Here is a 13,707-nt window from a genome sequence, read left to right as displayed (position 1 = left end):
TTAATCAGACATTACAAATGCAATAATCCATGAAATACAACCCGACTTTTCCTGATTGAACTAGATTATTGATTCTGATTCAACAGATTGCTTGATCCCCGTTCACAAATAGTTGTGCACATGAAATATCTTTACTTAGTTTTGTAGTCATCAAAGATTCTATTGTCTTAACTTGGTGAGAATAGAAAAAAACATACTCGTCTATTTCTGTTCCTGTGCCCACGAGGGCAGAGTTAGACACAAGATCGGTTTTTATTGTAAGGAAAATCCAGCTCCACAAAAAAGGTACTCTGGATACGAACAAAAATAAAAATTGTCTCAGTCATGAAGTCTGTAGTGATAGAGGACAGAAAAAGTGAAGTTGTGGTATTTTCCCCTTCTTTTGTTTAATACCATGTGAGTTATATAAGAATCGATGGGTATCTTGGTAATCGAAAGACAATGTGTTTGTGCTCAAATGTAGTTTTGTTCTCCAGAAGTGCACCTAAACTAACTTATTTCCCATTACAAATAGCACAATCATATTCAAATAAATGATTATTCAAATAAAGTTCAGAAAAAAAGTTCGTATCCGTAAGAAACAAAGTCAAACTCTTGTACCACATACATTTTTTTTTTTAATTTATAATTAAATTCATATCGGAAATAGGGTTGTTTTGTCTGCATTAAAACAGATCCAAATAATTCGCTCAAGCTGATGGCGATGCTTACGCTCGCTTCAATATATACTGAAATAGAAAAATATCTGTTCTAAAAGAGGTTTTGCTAGACTTTTATGTACCATTCAAAGTTTAAAAGGCTAGATAAATTAATAATAATAATAATAATAATAAGAAGAAGAAGAAGAAGAAGAAGAAGAAGAAGATTAACAACAACAATAACAACAACAACAAAACTTTATATCTAACATCTGTATCTTAACTTTGATGAAAATCCACGCCATGTTTTGGATTCTAGACCATGCCTAAAATTTCTTCTTGGCTCTTAAAATGTAACTGAAATCCGGAGAACTTTGTTTAATTACTGTCTTAATGAACCAAATTCTGATATATTTGAATTATAAATCGGAGTTCAGATATGTAATTTAGATCAAATCTTTATTGTAAATTCCATATTAATTTGAAATTCGATTGCCCTTCGGATTTGTCTAACAGCCACGTGTATGGACTGACATTGCAGTTTTGCATTTTTCTATTCTCGGTTAATGAAAAGAAATCATTTTAAATTGAAATATTTCTTTTGTTCCAATCTAGAGTGTCGCTTTTAAAAAAAACTAGAATTTTATACATGAAAAACAGATCTTGTATTGAAACAACAACAGTCATGAAGATGTGGATAACAGTTCACAAATAAATAAATTACTGATCTCAGGGGATTCAGATGAAAAATAATGTGATGGAATTTTTCCAAATTATTCCTTTGCTAACGAATAATAATGAAGCACAACGGCCCGATATGTTTGTTGTCGCCGCTTCCTTCTAAAGTCCAGTTTCATCGACAAAAGTGTTCCATGCAAGTTTTATATAGGATTTCATCGCAATATATAAACTATAGATTTAAATAAGTATTGGATGAAAAAAATAAATAAATAAAAGTGAGTGTCGAGAAGTAGCCACTCAGAGAATGAATAAACAAAGAGAAAAACTGAAGAAAGTAAAAAAAAAACTTTGTGAATATTCACATGTAATAAAATGCAAATAATAAGTGTCGTTACTATTAACTGTGTGAATGTTGACAAAAGTTGAAAAAGTGTTCAAAAAACATTGGTAACAGTGTACAAAGGAGAGTGAAAACAGTATTCACGAGATATTGAGAACATCGTTCAAGGATGATTAAGAACAATGTTCAAGGGAGATTGAGAACAGTTTTCAATTAGGATTGAACACCGTGTTCAAAGTAAGATTAAGAACATTGTTCATGTCATATTGAGAAAAGTGTTCAAAGACGATTGAGTTTGTGTTCATGAAATGTTGAGAATAGTGTTCATGAGAGATTGAAACAGTTTTTACGAGAGATTGAAAGAGTTTTACGAGAGATTGAGAACAGTTTTTTCGAGAGATTGAAAGAGTTTTTACGAGAGACTGAAACAGTTTTTACGAGAGATTGAGAACAGTTTTTACGAGAGATTGAAAGAGTTTTTACGAGAGATTGAAACAGTTTTTACAAGAGAATGAGAACAGTTTTTACGAGAGATTGAAACAGTTTTTACGAGAGATTGAGAACAGTTTTTACGAGAGATTGAGAACAGTTTTTTACGAGAGATTGAGGACAGTCTTTATGAGAGATTGAAACAGTTTTTACGAGAGATTGAAAACAGTTTTTACGAGAGATTGAAACAGTTTTTACGAGAGATTGAGAACCGTTTTACGAGAGATTGAGAACAGTTTTTACGAGAGATTGATAACAGTTTTTACGAGAGATTAAAACAGTGTCTACTTGAGATTGGAAGAGTGTAAACGTGAGATTAAACACAGTTTACGTGAGATTATGAACAGTATTAGTGAGGTTTTGAACAGTGTTGAAGGGAGATTTAGACTAGTGTCCAATGGAGATCGAGAACAGTGTTTACGAGAGATTGAGAACAGTACACTGTTATATGTTATGAGAGTGATTAATAACTAAAGAAAATGGATTTCATGCACAGATACATGTAGAGTCATTACTCGTTTAGGACAGCTTGGTTTTATTATTGTTTATTCTTTCTTATCACAAAACAATACGGTTGAAAAAAAAGTAACAGTCAGATAAATGCAACCGATTTCAACCCAACATGAGCAACATGGTTTTGATCTTAGTTAGCATAAATAAGCCTCAGTTTTTGCAACAATTCTCAACACCCATCCAATATATTTAATCTTTTGTCCTCTAGTATCTTTTGGACTTGATGAATAGAGATTAATTTTATAAAAAGAATAAAACTCAACAAAATTCTGGAACAAAATTTGTTTCTTGAAACTACTAGTGTTAAGAACGACATATCGAGTGGCTGCTTTCAACCTACTCGTAATACTGTCGTTTTCATGTCCAATGTAAACAAATTTTTGTTGATCAGTTTTCTTAGGTAATCGAATTCTTCCAAACGGCCACTGTCATCACCGATTCTCAGTGTTGTCGCACCTATCACCTTACACTCATTAACATGTATTCTCGAGTGGCCATTGACTCTTCATAAATGGTGATTCTGATTAAAAACATCATTAACTGTAAATTTGAATTAAAGGCTTGCAGATAAATAGAATAAAGATTTATCTCGATTATGTGTAATAGAGAATAGCAACTTGTTTCTTTTATTTATTTTTATTATTTTATTATTATTATGTGTAATAGAGAATAGCAACTTGTTTCTTTTATTTATTTTTATCATTTTATTATTATTATGTGTAATAGAGAATAGCAACTTGTTTCTTTAATTTATTTTTATTATTTTATTATTATTATGTGTAATAGAGAATAGCAACTTGTTTCTTTTATTTATTTTTATTATTTTATTATTATTATGTGTAATAGAGAATAGCAACTTGTTTCTTTTATTTATTTTTATCATTTTATTATTATTATGTGTAATAGAGAATAGCAACTTGTTTCTTTAATTTATTTTTATTATTTTATTATTATTATGTGTAATAGAGAATAGCAACTTGTTTCTTTTATTTATTTTTATTATTTTATTATTATTATGTGTAATAGAGAATAGCAACTTGTTTCTTTTATTTATTTTTATTATTTTATTATTATTATGTGTAATAGAGAATAGCAACTTGTTTCTTTTATTTATTTTTTATTATTTTATTATTATTATGTGTAATAGAGAATAGCAACTTGTTTCTTTTATTTATTTTTATTTTATTATTATTATGTGTAATAGAGAATAGCAACTTGTTTCTTTTATTTATTTTTATTATTTTATTATTATTATGTGTAATAGAGAATAGCAACTTGTTTCTTTTATTTATTTTTATTATTTTATTATTATTATGTGTAATAGAGAATAGCAACTTGTTTCTTTTATTTATTTTTTATTATTTTATTATTATTATGTGTAATAGAGAATAGCAACTTGTTTCTTTTATTTATTTTTATTTTATTATTATTATGTGTAATAGAGAATAGCAACTTGTTTCTTTTATTTATTTTTATTATTTTATTATTATTATGTGTAATAGAGAATAGCAACTTGTTTCTTTTATTTATTTTTATTATTTTATTATTATTATGTGTAATAGAGAATAGCAACTTGTTTCTTTTATTTATTTTTATTATTTTATTATTATTATGTGTAATAGAGAATAGCAACTTGTTTCTTTTATTTATTTTTATTATTTTATTATTATTATGTGTAATAGAGAATAGCAACTTGTTTCTTTTATTTATTTTTTATTATTTTATTATTATTATGTGTAATAGAGAATAGCAACTTGTTTCTTTTATTTATTTTTATTTTATTATTATTATGTGTAATAGAGAATAGCAACTTGTTTCTTTTATTTATTTTTATTATTTTATTATTATTATGTGTAATAGAGAATAGCAACTTGTTTCTTTTATTTATTTTTATTATTTTATTATTATTATGTGTAATAGAGAATAGCAACTTGTTTCTTTTATTTATTTTTATTATTTTATTATTATTATGTGTAATAGAGAATAGCAACTTGTTTCTTTTATTTATTTTTTATTATTTTATTATTATTATGTGTAATAGAGAATAGCAACTTGTTTCTTTTATTTATTTTTATTTTATTATTATTATGTGTAATAGAGAATAGCAACTTGTTTCTTTTATTTATTTTTATTATTTTATTATTATTATGTGTAATAGAGAATAGCAACTTGTTTCTTTTATTTATTTTTATTATTTTATTATTATTATGTGTAATAGAGAATAGCAACTTGTTTCTTTTATTTATTTTTTATTATTTTATTATTATTATGTGTAATAGAGAATAGCAACTTGTTTCTTTTATTTATTTTTATTATTTTATTATTATTATGTGTAATAGAGAATAGCAACTTGTTTCTTTTATTTATTTTTTATTATTTTATTATTATTATGTGTAATAGAGAATAGCAACTTGTTTCTTTTATTTATTTTTATTATTTTATTATTATTATGTGTAATAGAGAATAGCAACTTGTTTCTTTTATTTATTTTTATTATTTTATTATTATTATGTGTAATAGAGAATAGCAACTTGTTTCTTTTATTTATTTTTATTATTTTATTATTATTATGTGTAATAGAGAATAGCAACTTGTTTCTTTTATTTATTTTTTATTATTTTATTATTATTATGTGTAATAGAGAATAGCAACTTGTTTCTTTTATTTATTTTTATTATTTTATTATTATTATGTGTAATAGAGAATAGCAACTTGTTTCTTTTATTTATTTTTATTATTTTATTATTATTATGTGTAATAGAGAATAGCAACTTGTTTCTTTTATTTATTTTTATTATTTTATTATTATTATGTGTAATAGAGAATAGCAACTTGTTTCTTTTATTTATTTTTTATTATTTTATTATTATTATGTGTAATAGAGAATAGCAACTTGTTTCTTTTATTTATTTTTATTATTTTATTATTATTATGTGTAATAGAGAATAGCAACTTGTTTCTTTTATTTATTTTTATTATTTTATTATTATTATGTGTAATAGAGAATAGCAACTTGTTTCTTTTATTTATTTTTATTATTTTATTATTATTATGTGTAATAGAGAATAGCAACTTGTTTCTTTTATTTATTTTTATTATTTTATTATTATTATTATGTGTAATAGAGAATAGCAACTTGTTTCTTTTATTTATTTTTATTATTTTATTATTATTATGTGTAATAGAGAATAGCAACTTGTTTCTTTTATTTATTTTTATTATTTTATTATTATTATGTGTAATAGAGAATAGCAACTTGTTTCTTTTATTTATTTTTTATTATTTTATTATTATTATGTGTAATAGAGAATAGCAACTTGTTTCTTTTATTTATTTTTTATTATTTTATTATTATTATGTGTAATAGAGAATAGCAACTTGTTTCTTTTATTTATTTTTTATTATTTTATTATTATTATGTGTAATAGAGAATAGCAACTTGTTTCTTTTATTTATTTTTATTATTTTATTATTATTATGTGTAATAGAGAATAGCAACTTGTTTCTTTTATTTATTTTTATTATTTTATTATTATTATGTGTAATAGAGAATAGCAACTTGTTTCTTTTATTTATTTTTATTATTTTATTATTATTATGTGTAATAGAGAAATAGCAACTTGTTTCTTTTATTTATTTTTATTATTTTATTATTATTATGTGTAATAGAGAATAGCAACTTGTTTCTTTTATTTATTTTTATTATTTTATTATTATTATGTGTAATAGAGAAATAGCAACTTGTTTCTTTTATTTATTTTTATTATTTTATTATTATTATGTGTAATAGAGAAATAGCAACTTGTTTCTTTTATTATTTGTTTATTTATTTTTATTTTTTGTGTTCAGAATTGTAACATTCCTACTTTTGTACCGAGGGTTGAAATACCATTTGCTTAATTCAAAACTATGTAAACGGCTATTATACAATATATATTATATCAGAATTTATGTAGATAAGTCTTTAAGTCCAACATAAATAAACTCCTGACAAACCGCCCCTTAAGTAAGACACTGTATCAAACCCCCAATACTAATGATTACTACAATACTATCTCATTGATTACTGTACACGCATTAACCCTTATCCCTGAGTAGCCTTCGGGCCTTGATAAGTGGTGACCCCCATGTAAAAAAAAAAACTCTCTACAAAAATTGTGATATTATTTATACCATCATTTAATATATATGGTGATATAAATACCACCATTTAATATATATATATATATATATATATATATATATATATATATATCACCATATATAAAGATCACCATTTCTTTAGAGATATTTAGCTAGCAAAAGTACATATCACAACCGTATTTACTTAAACTAGAAACTTCAGATTATCATTTGTTTCAGAGTTTACAAAATCTTTTTGTTAGATTAAGATTTAGCATTCATAGCAAGATGCATCCGTTCAGTCTCGAAAGACAATATATAATCGTTGTAAGAGTAGCTGCGCGTATACTTGTGAGGCAAGGGTTACGCAATCCTAAACACACATCTCCTGAATTGTCACTGCTTGAGTTCAGTAGCAACGAGAAGTGCTAGACGACGGGAAACAATACCAAGATAAGCAGAGAGCCCATACGGCACCTGGAATTCCCAAATGGCTACACATTTTAGTACTGACCAGTTTCCAGTTTGCTTATTTTTTGGTTCTCTGACGAGAACCCGTGTGTCAACCTGATTATACACTATATGTGCATATTCATGACATATTCATAGTATCTCCTAACGTTCACAGGGCACACTAGTAGTAACAGATACATTGAGAACATTGCCATGGCAACTGTAAGGAAGGTGGGCTCTCTCTAACATGCTAGAAAACTACTTACGCCTGAAAGTATCCTGTACTTCTATAAGGTCACCATTCGCTCATTTATGGAATATTATTGTCACATTTGGGCTGATGCATCTGCTATTAGTCTTTTACTCGTGGACAGAGTTCGAAAGAGAGTCGCCAACCTAATAGGTCCTGAACTGTCATCTAAGTTTTAATCTCTGTCCCATCGAAAAAATGTTGCATCCCTCTGCCTGTTCTATTTTAATGGTGAATACTCCGACGAATTACAAGCACTTGGACCCCCTCGATGTAAATACCCCCGACAAACCCAACAAACAGCAAGATCCCACCCCTACACGGTAAAGATCCCTAGATGTAAGAAGGATTTTACCCCAATCGTTTCTTTCCCAGAAATGCTAGACTTTGGAACTCCCTTCCGGGATTCCGCTTTCTTAACTGTACTGACATGCAGAAGTTCAAGTGTAATTAAAGTGAACAACATCTTGTTGTTCACTTCCCTACACAGTATCCCTGCAACTTATTGCCCCAATAGTAGCCTCCTATATCAAAATGGCAATGTGCCTTGTTTGGGGTGAAAATAGAATAATAAAAAAGTATGAATTTGTAATAATAAAAAGTATAGCACATGCCACGTGTATCATCCAAACGGAAATGTTCTCAACTGACCCGATTAGCAGCAAAAGCTCTCCTTTCATTATAGAGGTGGTTAAGTGCTGAATGATTTTCTACGCTGATTTTTATTTTTACTCAAACTTGTCGCCATAGAATTCCTCCTTTGCTCATTTTTTTGCTTACCACACAAACATGCATTAATTTAAATGTAATGTGAACAAATATTTTGCTGTCCAGCTCTCCATCAGTGCTTTACTCGAAAAATAAAAACAACTTACGATTATGTAGCCCCCTCCGTTCGAGTGACACTTAGTCTTGTTTGGAGTTAATAAAAATAAATGTGCAAAGGTTAAAAAATTTACAGGATGTCCCAAAATGATCTGTTGGTAAAAAAAAAAAAGATTAAATAATAATTAAATAAATATTTATTTTTTTTTTTTTAAATGTATGTAGAATGCAATTTCATTTTAATTAGGTCAAATTCATTTATATCTGTATTTATGCATTTTTTTTTTAAATTTTAGAATAACATTATGAATTTAATTTCTTTGCTTAGTGCTATTGGTTGGCCCGCAAGATCGCCTGATCTAAAACCCTGCGATTTTTTCTTGTGGAGATATTTGAAGTCAAAAGTATTTAGTTAGCACCGTCGAGTTCTTGGGGAATGAAAACAAGCTAATGGTTCTTAAATTGCTTCGATTCTACCCGAACTGAAAACTTTCGTGAACGCTTACAATCGTGTGTTAGCAATGATAGAGAAACATTTGAGCCATTTAATATTTAAGACTATGTGAAATAATAAACAGAAAAGATGGCGTGGCACTAGTCTTTGGCGCAATGATATTCCGTCGCTTATTTTACTTTTAAATAAGCTGATATTCATTTGCACCAAACAGCGTCATATTCTAAATCTCATGTATCCAAATCTCAAATATCCTTAAGAAAAAGGTGTTTCTCTTGTGACTGGCCAAAGAGTCTTTTTCATTTCTCAGCGGATAAGAAATCAGTAACGCAACTTAGTTAATTGACCAAAAAATATAGAGATAAATCGATACTTGTACAGTTTAATTAAAACATTAAAAAAAAATGAAAATATCGAAAAAAGATTATATTGTATGGATTCGTTATGGAATGAAGTTCTCCGAAAAAAAAAGCACTTAATTTCATCAAGTAGTTTTTTTACAGCGAAAAAACAATTTGTTATGATACCGAGCAAAAGGTTCGAGTTTTAGGATGAAAAGCTAGTAATAAAGATGGGGAGGGATTGTCGGCGATTTACATGGAGTTATCTCCCCGTGGCGTGTAAAAAATTTCCATAATGACTGACTTCAATAGGCTCTCATAAAAACGTGTTTTTCCGCTGTAAAAAAAACCTACTCGATCAAATTAAATGAATTTTTTTTTCGGAGATCTTCAGTTCAAAACGGATACGTACAATATAACGTTTTCTCGATATTTTCATTTTTTTTAATGTCTTGATTAAATTGTACAAGTACCAAGAAATCTATTACAAGAATTTATTTTTAAAAGTAAGATTATAGATTTACGGATGGCTCAATGTATAATCCCTCCATCATCCATGAATTGTAACGCATTCTAATAATACTGAATAAGATGTGAGTATAGGAATGAAAACGACTGCCCACAAATTCTGCTTTTGCTAATCGAAGATAATAAAGCACAACTATAAACTATGATCTGTTGCTCCCGGATGCTAGTAAGCATCTTCATCTTATATAACAAGTTCTTAAATGGCACGTGGATATTAATAATATTAAAGGCAACTACTATGAAAATATTGATCTTCCTTGCATCGCGGTTTCATGTGACACAAGGTTTAGAAAGTAAGATTCGAAAAGTCAGATGAAAAGGACTGATCTGCAAAAATGCTTAGGCAGCTCTGCATTTTTGTGTAGGGGCACCTCAGGCGATTAAAAATAAATTAACATTTTCTTTTAAAAAAAGCGGATGCAGAACCTGGGAAGGTGGACCTCCTAGAATCACACAGTCTGGGATGATCTCCAAATATACAGGGAATATGCCATCTAAAAATGATCTAAACACTGTTGGCTTTGTTGTCAAAGAAACCCCATGTTTTGAGTAAGAGTTTGGATATTTGTCCCTCTCCCACGGCGAGAAGATATGATACTAGGGTCGAAAAGTGAAACTCAAGCGCCAGCGCCTCGGATGAAGAGCACTCTGGACTATAAAAATGTTGAATAGCCTCGTCGGCATTCCTTAGCAGAGGCAACTCAGGCGATTAGTAATAAACTAACTTCTAATAAAAGAGAGAAGGCAAATCTCGGGGAGGTTGAACCACCTAAAGTTAACAGGACCAGTCAATAAGGAACCTTAATAATGATTAAACCAGGGTTTCCTAACATTTTTCGGCAAACATTCTCCTAGAACAGTCAGATACCTACTACCGCTTTCTCCCTACTGTAAGCAGTAGTGGTAGTACAGTATTACACTGAAATAGATGAATATTCATATAGCTTATTATACAAACAATAATGGGAACAGTAACAACTACAAATTATGTGGGTCAATTAATATACCATTAATATACCATATGAACAAGTTCTAATTGAATCGTCCCCCTAAGTAATCCAAGTTACAAAATTCCCACTGTTTACTATGCTAAAATCACAATGACTAATGTATACCTATTAAGCCTTATCCTCGAGTGGCCTCTAGGCCTTGATAAGTGGTGACACCCTTGTAAAAAAAACCATTGCTAATACAATAATCAATAATCAATAAAAAATAAAACTAATAATCACAGGATCATCGATCAATGTGAAGATTGTTGTTTATGATCAGTAATAACTTTTGGTATATTTGGTTCCATATTTTATGGGAAACAAACGTCGCGGATCACCACATTTCACTACATCCATTTGGTTTCTATTCTCAAGATCCATTTGATAGATGAGAAAGACTTGTTGAAAATATATATCAGACATCAATCAGATTCAGGAACACACTTAAAAAACGTTGCCAACATTACCGGGTATGATTCTTGAATTAAGTTTTTCAATTAAAAATAAGTTTGATGCAATCAATTTCCACATAAATTGTGAATCCTAAAGAAAATGGTTGAGAAACATCTAGTAATGTAATTAGGTTGATGCAAACATATCGTTTTCTCACATATATTACTTTTATATATGATTTCTGAATTAATTGATTGATATATATATATATATATATATATATATATATATATATATATAGCCATGTCATATACCATTTTGAAGCGCGTTTTTCTCTTTCTCGAGACGTGTTATTCGTTACCGTTCTCAATCTCTTCATTCATGTTTTTCCAGGCTTTCCAACAGCATGGACAAAATTCAAATCCGCACCATTTTCTTATTCTATTTCAAAGCCGAAAAACTGCTGAGACAGCTCGTGAGATCAACGATACGTGTGGCCCAGGAATCACTAACGAACGTGTGGCACAAAGATGGTTCAAGAAATTTCGCAATTGTGACGAGAGCCTCGAAGATGAAGACGTGCGGCCGGCTGACTTATGTTGATAACGAATATTTGAAAGCCTTAATTGAAGCCGATCCTCGCAAAACCATACAAGAAGTTGCTGTTGAAACTCGAGGTCGACCACTCAACAGTCGTTCGCCATGTAAAGCAAATAGGGAAGTCAAAAAAGTTGGATAAATGGGTGCCGCATGAATTGAACCATAATCAAAAGTATCGTCGTTTTAAGGTGTCTTCTACGACCCTTCTGCGCAACAACAGCGACCCATTTCTCGAACGCATTGTGACGTGTGATGAGAAGTGGAACCTCTACAACAACCTGTCACGTTCGGCACAGTGGTTGGATGCCGGAGAAGCTCCACAACACTACCTGAAGCCGAAATTGCCCCCCCCCACACACAAACAGGTTATGGTGACTGTTTGGTTGTATGCGGTCGTTCTCATGCATCACAGCTTGAATCCGGGCAAAACGATTATGGCAAAGAATTACTGCCGACAAATTGACGAAATGCACCAGAAGCTCCAACGTATGTGCCCGAGATTGGTCAATATAAAAGGACTAATTCTTCTCCATGACAACGCTCGCCTACATGTTTCCCAACTGACCCTGCAGAAGATGAAGAAATTTGGGTACGAGACTCTGCTTCATCCGCCATATTCACTGGACCTCTCGCCCACAGATTATTACTTTTTCAAACATCTCGACAACTTCCTACGCGAAAAATGCTTCAAAAACCGAGATGATGCCGAATCGGCCTTCAATGACTTCATTGTTTCTAAAACTCCAGATTTCTATGCTAATGGGATAAATAAACTTGTTTCTCGTTGGCAAAAAATGATGTTTTAAAGTTGGATGTGAAATAATGACATTATTTTTTGCATCAAACTAATAGAAGCTCTCAGTCTTGGATAGTTTAAAAAATCTCAACGACCCCCTATACGATAAATTGTCCATCGCCCACCGGAAGTCTCATAACCCACTCCCTATTGAGCTGTACAAAATCCTGATTTTAACTCTTTTAGTTTGGTACTAAATCCCGATGATGGCTAAAATACAATATTTGTACAAGAGTTTGAAGTCTAATTATCCTGCAAAACGTATCCATCTATGTGTAAAAATAATATTTACAATTGATGAAAATATTCATGGATAATGTATTTACAGAACAATAATTCATATTAATACTAATCGTATTTAATCTGGATATAATCCAACGAGAACTGTTATTCAATATAATTTGGTCGTACAACTCAAGAAGTTTTAAATATCCTCTAAAACACTTCAATCCGTATCCAAACAAGTAACATAATCTCTTTTCTTGTATAATTATAACTGCCACAAAGGAAATTAAATATCGGTTATTTCTTTTCATGTGATTATAAACTTGGGTAAAGAGAGAAAAAAATTAAACATAGCTATGTAGTCACTTACACATGCAAACATCAGGTTTTACGAGCGAGATCATCTGAAGGGTAAGGGGGTCGCTGATGTCTTCGGGCCAACCTCTTCGGATAAATTCAAGCGATGACACATGAATAATTAACGGCAATTGTTCTTGATATTTGAAATACAACGGAAGATCGGCGACGGCTAACTTGACTCCGACAAGGCAGTTGCTTGAATGTCTTCTATGGTAAGAATGTCGCCCTCGGTGACATGTATAGATAGGTTTTGCATGTGAAAACTTCTCCTGGTACACGGGATTCTTATGGATGGGCTTAATTAGCGACGTAGATAATTATTTTACATTCAGCTAAGTCAGGAAGCATGACTTTGTTAATAGGTCATTTCGGTATCATTAAAAAGAGAAAGGAGAAAAAAATGCGTGGCAGTCACTTTAGTAATTCAGTGATCGGAAAGGAATACGCATCGCTTAACTAAATTAAAAGGGAAACAAGGAAACGAACATATATGACTGATCCAGAAAGAAGATGTACAACAAGACGATCGAATTGATAAAAAGGCTGCACATGGATCTACAAAAAGCGAACAGTAAAGCTAAGCATGGATTCTCATGAGATACATCATTTTTATTTTTATTTTTATTTTTTGCAAAACAATCAGTGCAATATAATAATATATAGGTGAAAACGAGAAAATGAAAAATAATTTTTCTAAAACAATTGAA

The 13,707-nt window shown here is 29.8% G+C and overlaps 1 protein-coding gene and 1 long non-coding RNA gene across 7 annotated transcripts in view; one reads left to right on the top strand and one right to left on the bottom strand.

Annotated features, from left to right (window-relative positions):
- Positions 1-13,707, top strand: part of LOC145288083 (uncharacterized) — a 531,533-nt gene that overhangs the window by 74,417 nt on the left and 443,409 nt on the right. The gene's annotated exons all lie outside the window — the stretch shown is intronic.
- Positions 1-13,707, bottom strand: part of LOC145288082 (small ribosomal subunit protein eS10B-like) — a 367,331-nt gene that overhangs the window by 330,228 nt on the left and 23,396 nt on the right. For 2 of the 3 annotated variants that reach the window (XM_080136138.1, XM_080136136.1), the window contains exon 2: positions 8,362-8,463. The exons of the other annotated variant lie outside the window; for it this stretch is intronic. The gene's annotated coding sequence lies outside the window, so the exon portion shown is untranslated. The remainder of the gene's footprint in view (positions 1-8,361; positions 8,464-13,707) is intronic. 3 annotated transcript variants of the gene reach the window in all.

This window comes from Euprymna scolopes, chromosome 11 (assembly GCF_053919585.1).
Source record: "Euprymna scolopes isolate OS-2025 chromosome 11, ASM5391958v1, whole genome shotgun sequence".
NCBI lineage: Eukaryota > Metazoa > Mollusca > Cephalopoda > Sepiida > Sepiolidae > Euprymna > Euprymna scolopes.
The sequence above is the reverse complement of the archived record's forward strand: the minus strand, read 5'-3'. Positions and strand labels throughout refer to the sequence as shown.